This window comes from Octopus sinensis, linkage group LG6, assembly GCF_006345805.1.
Source record: "Octopus sinensis linkage group LG6, ASM634580v1, whole genome shotgun sequence".
Taxonomy (NCBI): domain Eukaryota; kingdom Metazoa; phylum Mollusca; class Cephalopoda; order Octopoda; family Octopodidae; genus Octopus; species Octopus sinensis.
In genome coordinates, this window is record NC_043002.1 from 67,304,782 (window position 1) to 67,317,281 (window position 12,500).

At 39.6% G+C, this 12,500-nt stretch overlaps 1 protein-coding gene and 1 long non-coding RNA gene across 2 annotated transcripts in view; one reads left to right on the forward strand and one right to left on the reverse strand.

The window, feature by feature from the left end:
* The window catches only part of LOC115213432, a 353,772-nt gene that overhangs the window by 336,808 nt on the left and 4,464 nt on the right, over positions 1 to 12,500 (reverse strand). The gene's annotated exons all lie outside the window — the stretch shown is intronic.
* LOC118763946 overlaps positions 1 to 12,500 on the forward strand; it is a 16,793-nt gene that overhangs the window by 125 nt on the left and 4,168 nt on the right. The window lies entirely within an intron of this gene.

Below are 12,500 nucleotides of genomic sequence, written 5' to 3' on the forward strand. Positions count from 1 at the left end.
GCATACATAATTGTTAAGAGATTTCTTTTCACATGAAACCATTGGTAGCCTTGTCGGCCCCAAATAAAGAACATTAATCTATCAATGCGGTGTTGAGTACTCATTGTCCCTGTTCGATATTAGCTCACACACACACACACACACACACACACACACACACACACACGTGTACGTATGTACGTGCATACATACGTACATGTGATACTCAAAGTTGTATTTTCTTTATAATTTTTTAAAGTATATATAATTTATGAGCTGCTGAAAGTTAGCCACCCGAAAAATGATTACAGCTCTATTAAGTTCGATGTTGTAAACGAGTTGAGGTGAGTTGGTATTTGTTATTGAATTCAGGGGAAATACGACACCCCCTTTGGGATTCAGTGCTCAACTGCTGATAACCTTCATCTCTTGTGAGAGACTGACACCGGCTCTGTCGATGGGTGGTGACGACGGGTGGGTGAAATGTGCAGATATGTAGGAAGTGGTATAGAAAGAGAGGAGGAGAAATGGGTAACCGAGAAAGAGAGGGAGATAGGAGAGAGAGAGAGAGGTGGCGAGAAGGAGAGAGATACAGGAATTGGAAGTGAGAAATTAAAAACAAACAATGTAACTAATATATGTATAATATATACAATCATGCGTACAAACTCAATTTAGAAACGACATATGTACGTACGTATGTATATATGTATGTATGTATCTATATCTATATATATCTGTATACGTCCATACATATATAGATATGTGTATGCGCGCGTGTGTGTGTGTGTGTGTGTGTGTGTGTGTGTGTGTGTGTGTGTGTGTGCGTGCGTGCGTGCGCGCGTGTGTGTGTGTGTGTACATTATATGTCCCTGTTCACACACGCGCATACGCTGGGGACTCAAAAGTTTAATATACTGAGTCAAAGCACTTCGATTAACAGAGATTATTAGTTCAGTTATTAAGCAAATCTCCCTCCACCGGGCTTTAACTTTGAAAAGAGATTTTAAAAATCAGTATACATGGCACACATACATATATATGCATATATTTATACATATGCGCACACACACACACACATTTGAAGGTTTTAGGTTACATCACCCGATCTTAAGGTTTTAAGTTACGCCGGTGAACACTTATAATGCTGGATCACTGAGGTGAAATATTATTATCATTACTCTTATTAATATTGTTATTATTATCATTATTATTATTATTATTATTATTGCTGTTGTTGTTGTTGTTTACGTCGTCGCCGTTGTTTCTTAATATATTTGTTAAATTTTTCGGTCCAGATCTATTACTGATAGTTTCACCGACCAGTTTTTTTTTCTCCAGTGACGCTCATCAGGCTGTAATCCTGTGGATTATATTTAAAATAAAAAATCGACCGTCACATTCAGAAGTTTACCTCCATCTCCACCTGGGTATGTCTGCACTATGAACTGTTTCTACCTGTGCTTGTGCCCAGTTTGTTGTAGAATCGATGATAACTTTTGGACATGACTAACCACTACGCCATATGCCCACGGGCATATGGCGTAGGGGTTAAGAGCGCAGGCTACTAACCCCAAGATTCCGAGTTCGATTCCAAGCAGTCACCTGAACAAAAACAACAACAATAATAATAATAATAATAACCTTAGGAAAATACCTTAGGAATGAGAATCCAGGTTCGAAATTTCCCCAAGACACCAGAAGAAGGCTGGAGGGTATATCTGCCGAAACGTTGTGTTAACAACAAATAAGATGAGGACAAATATCCGTCGAATGTAAATAATGTCAATAATGACTATTGTTTGTTTTGCGCAGACCAATGTGATGGGCGTCCAGTTTTCTCACACACCATAGAAAAGCTGAACGGAAAATTAAACATAGGCATTACGAAGCAATAATACAGACACACACAGACACAGACGCACACGCACACACGTACGCACGCACGCACACATATACATGTGCGCTCCCGCACATATCTTTTAACCATTTTTTTCTTTCATTTTTCTATCATTAAACTACGGCCATGCTGGGGCATCGCCTTGTAGAACTTCTAGTTAGATGAATCGGTCCCAGTACTTATATTTTCTTCTAAGTCTGCTATTTATTCTATCGGTCGCTTTTGTTGAACCGCTAAGTTACGGGGACGTAAACACACCAACACCGATTGTCAAGCGGTGGTGGGGGAAAAGTGCAGGCACAATGACACACACACACACGTACACACACACACACACGTACACACACACAAACTCTCTTTCTCTCTCTCTCTTACACACACACATATATATATATACGACGGGCTTCTTTCAGTTTCCGTCAACCAAATCCAGTCACGAGACTATAGTAGAACTCGGAGCTATGCAGCCACAAAGCAAGCTTTGTGAGAGAGAGAGGAAGAGCAAAGGAGAGAGAGAGAGAAAGAGAGAGAAATATACCTATTGACGGGATGCGAACTATACACCTCTTATTCTTCTCTTTTAAATTATATATACAAGTACAAAAACGGTTATTTCTGGACACTGCTGAGCCGGACCCAGCGACAATTTATTCCTTTATTGCCCACAGGGGAGCTAAACATAGAGGGGACAAACAAGGATAGGCATAGGGCTTAAGTCAATTACATCGACCCCAGTGCGTAATTGGTACTTACTTAATCGACCCCGAAAGGATGAAAAGCAAAGTCGATCTCGGCGGAATCCAGCGCCAATTTACAAGCAAGAACTTCAAATTACAGCAGCTGCCAGAGTAGTTTACCGAGTGGACCTGTTTCAAAGTACCTATTTCAAATATGAATAAACTTACATTATTTATACTAATGTATAGGTACCTGTTCGTTTAGTTATTTAAATAAATTTAATATTTGTCTAATTTCGAGTTGACCGCTCTTGGTTAGGAAAAATCAGTAATTCGGAAAGGCCTTGATACCAACGGTTCCGGGAAATCGATACTGTATCTAATGGCCGTTGCCTGTATTGTCTTCCAACTCAATTTATGCCTAAATTGTGTCTTGCTGCTCAACATAGGAAATTCCTCTGAAAACTGTTGGCCTTGTGCCAAAATTAGAAAGAATTATCCATCATTATTTTTATTTTCTTATTTCAGGACAATTTACTTCCAGGTTGTTTTTGAAAAGAACTCGTAAGGAAATGTAAATATAAAACTAGAACGTAGTCGTGTTTCCGATACATGTCTGAAAGAAAAGCTGTTTCACATATGCGCGTTGGTGTGTACGTGTATGTGTGTATCTATGTGCGTGTGTGTATGTGTGCATGTAGGTTTGTGCGTGTGTGCTTGTGAGTGTACATTTCTGACAGCGCACGTATGTGTGTGTGTGTATGTGGAGCATATTTGCGTACGTGTATGTATGCAGAAGTATACTTGCGTGCGTGTGAGCGCATGTGCGTGCATGTATGTATGTATGCATATATGTATGTAGTTATAAGCATATATAGACACGCATTATAATGAAAAACACGTTTCGTTCGCTCAGACATATTATATTCAAAAGTTCAACATTTAATCCCGTTTGTTGTACAATAACAATTTATACTTTATTTTTAAATTTCTCTTACTTCCTTATTAATTTCTTTGATGTTATTCAAATCCCTTAGGTAGGTTTCCCCTCTCCCACTGTCATTTTATCGATATTTCAAGGTCGTGTAATCCTATCATGGAGGACATCAATAAAAAAAATGACGGATGCTGGTGTGTTCTAAATATTATGCTTTATAACATGCTATTTCTGAATCTTGGCTGTGTGGTGAAGAAGCTTGTTTTGCAACCATGTCGTTTCGGGTTTAGTCATACTACGCGGCAAATTTGAGCAAGTGTCTTCCATCTGTAGTCTCGGACCGACCAATGCCTTGTGAATAATTTGGTAAACGGAAACTATGGAATCCTGACGATGTGTGTATATATATATATATATATATATATATATATATATATATAGAGAGAGAGAGAGAGAGAGAGAGAGAGAGACATACAAGAACTAAAGGAGGATATCCAAAAATTCTGTCGTAAGTTACGAATCGTAGAATTCTTCACAAATAGAAGTAATAAGATTGATGAATCCCTAGTAAAGAATAAATCAAATTTCACCCCACCAAAAAGAAGAAATAGTTATTTTGACCAATACATTGCTATTCTGTTAAATTTCCCCTTTAGACGCAAGACTAAAGACTAATGTTAGGCCAAACATTAACAAATCCGAAATGTCTGCACTTAAACGTATAAAAAAAGATCAAACAATAATAATTAAATAAGCAGATAAAGAGGATGCAATTGTTATTATGGATGCAGAATACTACAAGGATTTGGTTGAGGACCAACTGAAGGACACAACCTTCTATTGTGAAATTCCTACAAATATAGACCACTACATCATGAAGAAGATCAACAACCTTGTTTTAAAACACAACTCACCTACTGATAATGAAATAGACTACATCACCAATGTCGAGCCTAAATCCAGCAATTTCTACGGCTTACCGAGACTACATAAATCAAAAGATACTTAGCATGCAGTAAAAAAAAAAGAAAGTGAGTCTATAAAATTACTGCATCCAAAAGACTTAAAACTCAGACCTATTATAGCTGGCCCTGCATGCCCTACCCACCGTCTATGCAATTTTATTGATATTCTTTTGAAACCACTATGTACCTACATAACCGGTTTCATCCGGGATGACATCGACTTACTGCCCTATCTTCCCAAAACAACTGAAACGAATTCACGTCTACCTACTTTTGATGTGGTAAGCCTTTACACGAATATTCCGCATGATTTAGGAATAAAGGCGGTTAAATACTGGGTAGAAAAACATAGAGAAATGATTCCCAATATTAGACACAGACTTATTCTGGAAAACAACACATTTTTCTTCAATGGAATGAATTACATCCAAATTAAAAGCACGACGATGGGAAAGAGGTTTGCTCCCGTTTGCGCAAACTCTCTAACGGGATATCTAGAAAAATAACTCTACCAAGAAGTATAGGAAAACTATAGCACTGGATTTTGAAATTATATTGAAAAGGCATGGAAGAGATACCTTGACGATTGCTTCATAATCTGGACAAGATATCTAAATACTCTGGAAGAGTTTAATATTCTCCTGAACAACCTACGCCCATCTCTCCAATTTACAAAGGAGATGAGTTGTACCAAATTACCATTCCTAGATATGATGGTAATTAAAGAGGACACCACCATTACCCCCAGATATATACTACAAACATACGGAGATGCATCAATACCTGTATTTTAAGTCGTGCCATTCATGACATACAAAACGCAGAAGAATTTGTACTATTGAAGAAGATGCAAATATCAGGAACAATCGCCTAATAGAATTAAGTGAATTTTTGCTCAAACAAAAATACCCATCTCTACTTATAGAAAATGGTATACATCGGGCAATAAAAATACCCAAACAACTGAGGACAACCCAAAGAAGAGGAAAACAAGAACAGGTCATACCATTTATAGTAACACACAACCCATGTCAATAGAATATCTTCAACATTGCCAAAGCAAATCTACCAATCATTGCTCAAAGTAATGAATTAAAAGATATAATCACAGATCAAGCTATAGTGCTTAGTAAGACAGCCTAAAAACTTGAAAAAATCATTAACAAAAGTAAAGTTTGACCTTAGCAACAAAGACCAATCATTCACTGTATCTAAAGGCAATGAAATCTGGTGTGGCACATGCCAATTCATACATAGCGGCCGATATATGAACACAAAATCTGGAAAAATATTCACAAACGCAAATATGAACTGCAAAATTTAATTTACTACATCAAATTCCCAAATTGTGAAGAACTATATGTAGGTCAGACTGGAAATGCACTATCAGAACGTTCACATGTGCACCGACAGCAAATTAGAGAGTCAGATGCCTGTCAGATACCTTTGAGTAACCATCTAGCAATATGCGGTCGGAAAATATTAATATTTTCCATTCTACAAACTATACAGTCCAAGTGAAATTGAGAGAAAAATCAGAGAAAAGAACTTTATTAATGAATTCCAACTCAAGCTAAATAAACAATAATACTAATACTTAGAGGTACCATTTCTACTCTAGAGGTACTATTTCTATAATCTTATTTTGCCACAGCTACTCCTACCACCACCATTTATTCTTGCTGCCGGGAGCTGGCGCACTGATCGTTGTAAAGTTGATCGGTCGTAAGTCGACGATGACCTCTAAATCCAAAGGAGAACTTGATTTCAGCAAACAAACTAACGAAGCTAGTGTTCTGTCTCGTTACATAGAACGGATTTTAATGGCGATTGGGTTCCAGGCAATTAGCTGAAGGTCACTGGCTTATATCCGCTCACCAGTATTGCATCGTATTCGCGTTCAAGACACTTAACCTCCTAATAATCTAGTCCATCTAGTTCTGAGTGGCTTCTGCGACAAAATAGTCGCTGTATGCACGCATAGTACTTTGTAACTGACGAGTAACTTATTGCCTAACAGTATCGTGTTTAGATTTCCGCTCCGGAAAAAGCTATTTACGGTAGCGACCCGCCCTAGATTAGCATTCAATCCAGAAAGAGACTTACTTCTCCACCGATTAACGCAACTGCAGTCTGAGATGAGTAATAAATGGATTTTATGCATTTTAGTTATTTCGAGAGGGATTAACTTAGTTTTTGTTCCTTAGAATGGTAAACGGTATCTATACCATGTTACTTAATTCAATTAGCTTAACTGAGTTAACGTCTATTAAAAGCCCTGTTCGTAGACGCAGCGAAGCACCAACGGTAGATAAGAACTGCTCAATGCTTGACCCGTAGTCTAACATTCTATAACCGACACCCTACTGTTTTCGGTCGAGAAGATATAGGGCTAGGTCTCTTGCTGAAATGATAATTCTGTTATTGTGAGTGTGTATGCGTGAACATGCATACAAGGTGGTATCAAAAAGTTCCCAGACTAGTAATGTTTAATAAAAAATAATCTATTTACCTAAGTTTTAACATCAGCGCCTTCGAAATAGTCCCCTTGCGCAGCAACAGACCGGTCCTAGCGTTCCTACCATTTTGGAAATCCGGCCTGGAAGTCGTTCTCCGTAAACGAGTCGAGAACCTTTTGCGATTCGCCCCGGATCTCGACAACGGTATTAAAGACGGTGTTAAAAGCTGCATTTTCATTTGGGGGAAGAGATAGAAGAGATGGAAGTACGCAGGCGCTAAATTTAGTGAATAGGGCGGGTGCGGAAGCGATACCACGAGTGAACAGAGCTCACTCGTGATGAGAAACTCACGAGTGAGGGGAGATCGGTGACAGGGTGCATTACCTTCGTGAAGAATCTAATTCTTCGCGCCCCTCAGATCTGGTCGCTTTCGTGCTGAATGTCCTCCCTTAATGCTTCAGAACGTCGCAGTAGAACTCTTGACAGTCTGACCCTGGATAATGGGGGGGGGGTTGTAGATGCAAAATACAACGGATGTCGAAAAAAGACGAACAGAAACAAACGATGAGCATACTCTTGATTGAGCTACGGCTCTGTCGTGCCTTTTTCGGTCGTGGAGATAAAGGGCTCTTCCATTTCGACAACTGCTGCTTCGTCTCAAGGTCGAACCCATAGATCCAACTCTCGTCACCGGTGATGATCCTCGACATGAAGGATGGGTCATTAGCGGCACGCTGACGGAGATCTTGACAGACTTCCGAGCAATGTTCTTCCTACTCAGTAGTCAGCAGGTGGGGAACAACTTGGCAAGGAGACGCCGCATGTTCAATCCAGACGTTAGAATTGCCTGCACGGACCAATACAACAGATCAACAACATCAGCAATGTCGTAGCTTGTTCTTCAACGATTCTCATGTACAAGCTGATGAATTTCCTTCACATTTCCAGGGATGACGCTCGTGGTAGGTCTTCCAGATTGCTCATCGTCTCCCAGGGACGTTCTTCTACTTTTGAAGCTCCTGTGCTACTCGAAACATTGTTTCGTCGCTGTAAGCTTGCCGAAGCATGCTTAATATCTCTGTAGCAGACTTCCCAAGTTTAACGCAAAATTTCTCATTGACTCTTTGTTTCTCTCCATGACAACATCGCAAACCACAGCATACACACGATCATGAAAACACAAATTTCAGAACTTGGGAAGTAAACACAGCGATGTCACTCAGCACATTGCGTCATGAAAGTCACTGCTAGATCTCAATGCGCCAGCAACCGTGTGCTACCATCTGTTGATACTACCTCATACATACATACATACACACACACATGTATGTATCGGAATAAAACAACTTTTATTTTTTAATATAGCAATTAAATGTTTCTGTTACATATGTGTGTGTATATATATGTGTGTGTGTATATATGTATGTATATATATATATATATATATGTCTGTGTGTGTGTGTGTGTGTGTGTGTGTGTGTGTAAAGGAATACCAAAAATGGGACAAGGACGCAAAACATCCAGACAGACGATACAAAAAAAAAATACAAGAACGGGTCATTCGGAGTTTTCTTTCTTCATTCGAGTTCCATCTTTTCAATTTCGGCTGGTTATATTCGATATCGCTCCATATATATATATTGTCCTGTACCGAAGAAGAGAAATAACCCAGAAACCATTGGTCTACAGATATCGCTAAGGCTAGAAAGGGAGCAATAAACTCCCTTGGTCATGGTATACAGACACAGACCATGTGTCGGTAGCCAGCTGGAAAAGATGTTTTCTTGGGGCTTAAAAAGTAGTAACGTCATCCTGTGTAGGACAGCCACATTGTGTTGGCAAATAGATTTTACTGCTGGATATTATATATATATATATATATATGTCTGTGTGTGTGTGTGTGTGTGTGTGTGTGTGTGTGGTAAAGGAATACCAAAAATGGGACAAGGACGCAAAACATCCAGACAGACGATACAAAAAAAAAACAAGAACGGGTCATTCGGAGTTTTCTTTCTTCATTCGAGTTCCATCTTTTCAATTTCGGCTGGTTATATTCGATATCGCTCCATATATATATATTGTCCTGTACCGAAGAAGAGAAATAACCCAGAAACCATTGGTCTACAGATATCGCTAAGGCTAGAAAGGGAGCAATAAACTCCCTTGGTCATGGTATACAGACACAGACCATGTGTCGGTAGCCAGCTGGAAAAGATGTTTTCTTGGGGCTTAAAAAGTAGTAACGTCATCCTGTGTAGGACAGCCACATTGTGTTGGCAAATAGATTTTACTGCTGGATATATATATATATATATATATATATAGATATATATAGATATATATGAAAATAAAAATACAAAATTGTTTTCACATAACAAATGTTCTGAATAACAGTTATATGTATTAGAGTAAGTTTTTAAAGGGTGTGTTTTACAAACACATACAGAAAGAGAGAATCACATACCAATGAATTTTGTATACGGTTGTATCTATACCTGAAAACACGAACACATGCACCTGCGTGTGTGCGTACGTATAGACATGTATGGCAAACAGCATGAAGAGGTTACGTTCTGTAAATGGCAACTGTGACATTGTTTTAGACTTCCTGGCCATAGCACTTTCATTTCCTTGCCGCTGTTAATATTACTGGGCAAAGCACAAACGTCATGGTTCACATTGCTCCTGTTTTGAGGACGTTAAGACTGCCTACTCCTTCTCAGTTACGAACCAACGAAAGATCGTCTACATTAGTGGTTCCCAACCTGTTGTCCGCTGACCCCTAGTGGTCCACAAAAGTAGTGATAGGGTTCCGTGAGCTAAATTTAAAATTTCATATATATATAAGGATAAGCATATTAAAATGGGTCCGTGGGAAAACTCATTTAAATAAAGGAGTCTGCGGTAGTGAAAAGGTTGGGAATCATTGGTCTACTTAGTGCCTCGGCCAGTTAGAAACAGCAGCCAACTCTCCCTCAAATATACCTTCCTTTGCTGTTTTTCCTTCATTTCTTTACTTATTTCAGTCATTTGACTGTGGCCATGTTGGAGCACCACCTTGAAGGGTTTTAGTGAAACAAATCGACACAAGGACTTATTTTTTATAAAGCCTAGTGCTTATTCTATTGGTTTCTTTTGCTAAGTTACGGGGACGTAAACACACCAACGCCGGTAGTCAAGCGGTGATGAGGAGAGCCAAACATAGACACAGACACACACACACACAAACACACACGTATGTATATATATATATATATACGCCGGGCTTCTTTCAGTTTCCGTCTCTAAAATCTACTCACAATGCTTTGGTCGGCCCGAGATTATAGTGGAAAACTCTTGCTCAAGGTGCCACGCACTGGGATTGAAGCTGGAACCATAGGGTTGAGAAGTAAGCTTCTTTTTTCGTTTTTTAACCAGGATATTATATAATGAATAATGTAGTCTAAAAACCATACAAAACAGGTTGGTCGTAGCTGGAACACCTCTGAACATAGGCATAGTGAATTAAGGTTAACCTTGAGCTAGCTAAACACAAACAATCACTAACTTTGTTTAGGAATACAAAGGAAGCAGACACTTTCTCAGAATTGCCTTGTTAAATATGTATACCTCCTCGACTTACGACCTATGGCGACTTACGACCACAAAAAATAAGAAAATAAAAAAAATAAAAAATCGATTTTCGGACGTTGGACAGCTGTGCGTACGATAACTATAGCAGCATCTGGCAATGCAGGCCTCCCGCAGACCCCCAGGCATCCACTGCTTGCCACTGTTTCTCACTCAGTCGCTTTCAAGCATCAGTTGCGTTTGAATGAAAATAGTGTTGAAAAATATAAACCCGACAAACGACAAGATCGACTTACGACCTGTCAGTCGGTTCGGAACTCGGTCGGAAGTCGAAGAGTAGGTATATTCTTAAAGTCGCACTGAAATGCAAACACATGTTCACAAAGATCGATTTTAATCTTTTGTTATATCGATTCGGCAATGCAGGTTCGATTCCCAGATGCATCATTATACTTTTCACTAAGTCTTTGTATGTATACCTGCCTTTTTTTGACTGCTATCTCTTATGAGCCTTACATTTTAGCCCTAAAAGGGAAATTAACAAAAGATTTGAATAAGTACTGTGGGAGCGTTCGGATGTTAAATATGCGCGAGTTTTATAGCTTTATTAAGGAACATTTCTCAAAGCCCAAGCAGACAGAATGGAAAAGGCGTTGTCCCGGAGGCCTCGTATCTATAATCCGTAGAGCAGGACAGGTTCCATCTGGGCTGTGAGGCTTTTGAGAAAGTCCGTAGGGCAGAACTGAAGGTAACTCGAGTGGGTAACTGTTAAAAATCAGTGCCGCTTATATTCATACCATACACATGTACATACGCACGAACACACACACACGCAGGCACACACTCACGCGCACACACACACACTCCAGCATGCACGCACACATACACACAGGCACGCACACACGCATACACACATACAGTAGTCTATAAGAGTGTGCCTGTCCTTTACCCCTTTCCCTCATCGCCAAGCAAGAGCCGTGCTTTAAATGTATCTCGTTTATATATATATTTACAAATCAGTCCAACCCATCAAACAAGTAAAGTTTTAATGACACCCAAACTGATATCGTGTAGTGTCTCTCAGAATTACAGGACGAAAGGATGCTGTCCTGGTTTGGCTTGTCTAAAGCTCTAAGCTGTACTGCATACAATCATACACTCGCCCATAAATACATACGTATATACATATATGAGTGTATATGTATATCTAACTATATCTGTATAAATAATCCTTTCTACTATAGGCACAAGGTCTGAAATTTTTTGGTGGGGGAGACCAGTCGATTAGATCGATCCCAGTGTTTCACTGGTACATAATTTATCAAATACCTATTTCTTTACTACCCACAAGTGGCTAAACACAGAGGGGACAAACGAGGACAGACAAACGGATTAAGTCGATTATATCGATCCCAGTGCGTAACTGGTACTTAATTTATCGACTCCGAGAGGATGAAAGGCAAAGTCGACCTAGGCGGAATTTGAACTCAGAACGCATTTCGTCCGACGTGCTAACGTTTCTGCCAGCTCGCCGCCTTTAAGAAAAATATTTATTTCTTTATTGCCCACAAGGGGCTAAACACAGAGTGGACAAACAAGGAGAGACAAACGGATTAAGTCGATTATATCGACCCCAGTGCGTAACTGGTACTTAGTTAATCGACCCCGAAAGGATGAAAGGCAAAGTCGACCTCTGCGGAATTTGAACTCAGAACATGGCGGCTGACGAAATACCACTAAGCATTTCGCCCGGTGTGCTAACGTTTCTTCCAATTCGCCGCCTTTAAGAAAAATATTTATTTCTTTATTGCCCGCGAGGAGCTAAACATAGAGGGAACAAACGAGGACAGACAAAGGGATTAAGTCGATTACATTGACCCCTGTACGTAACTGGTACTTAGTTAATCGACCCCGAAAGGATGAAAGGCAAGTCGACCTCGGCGGAATTTGAACTCAGAACGTAGCTCTCAGATGAAATACTGCTCAGCATTTCGCTCGGCGTGCTAACATTCT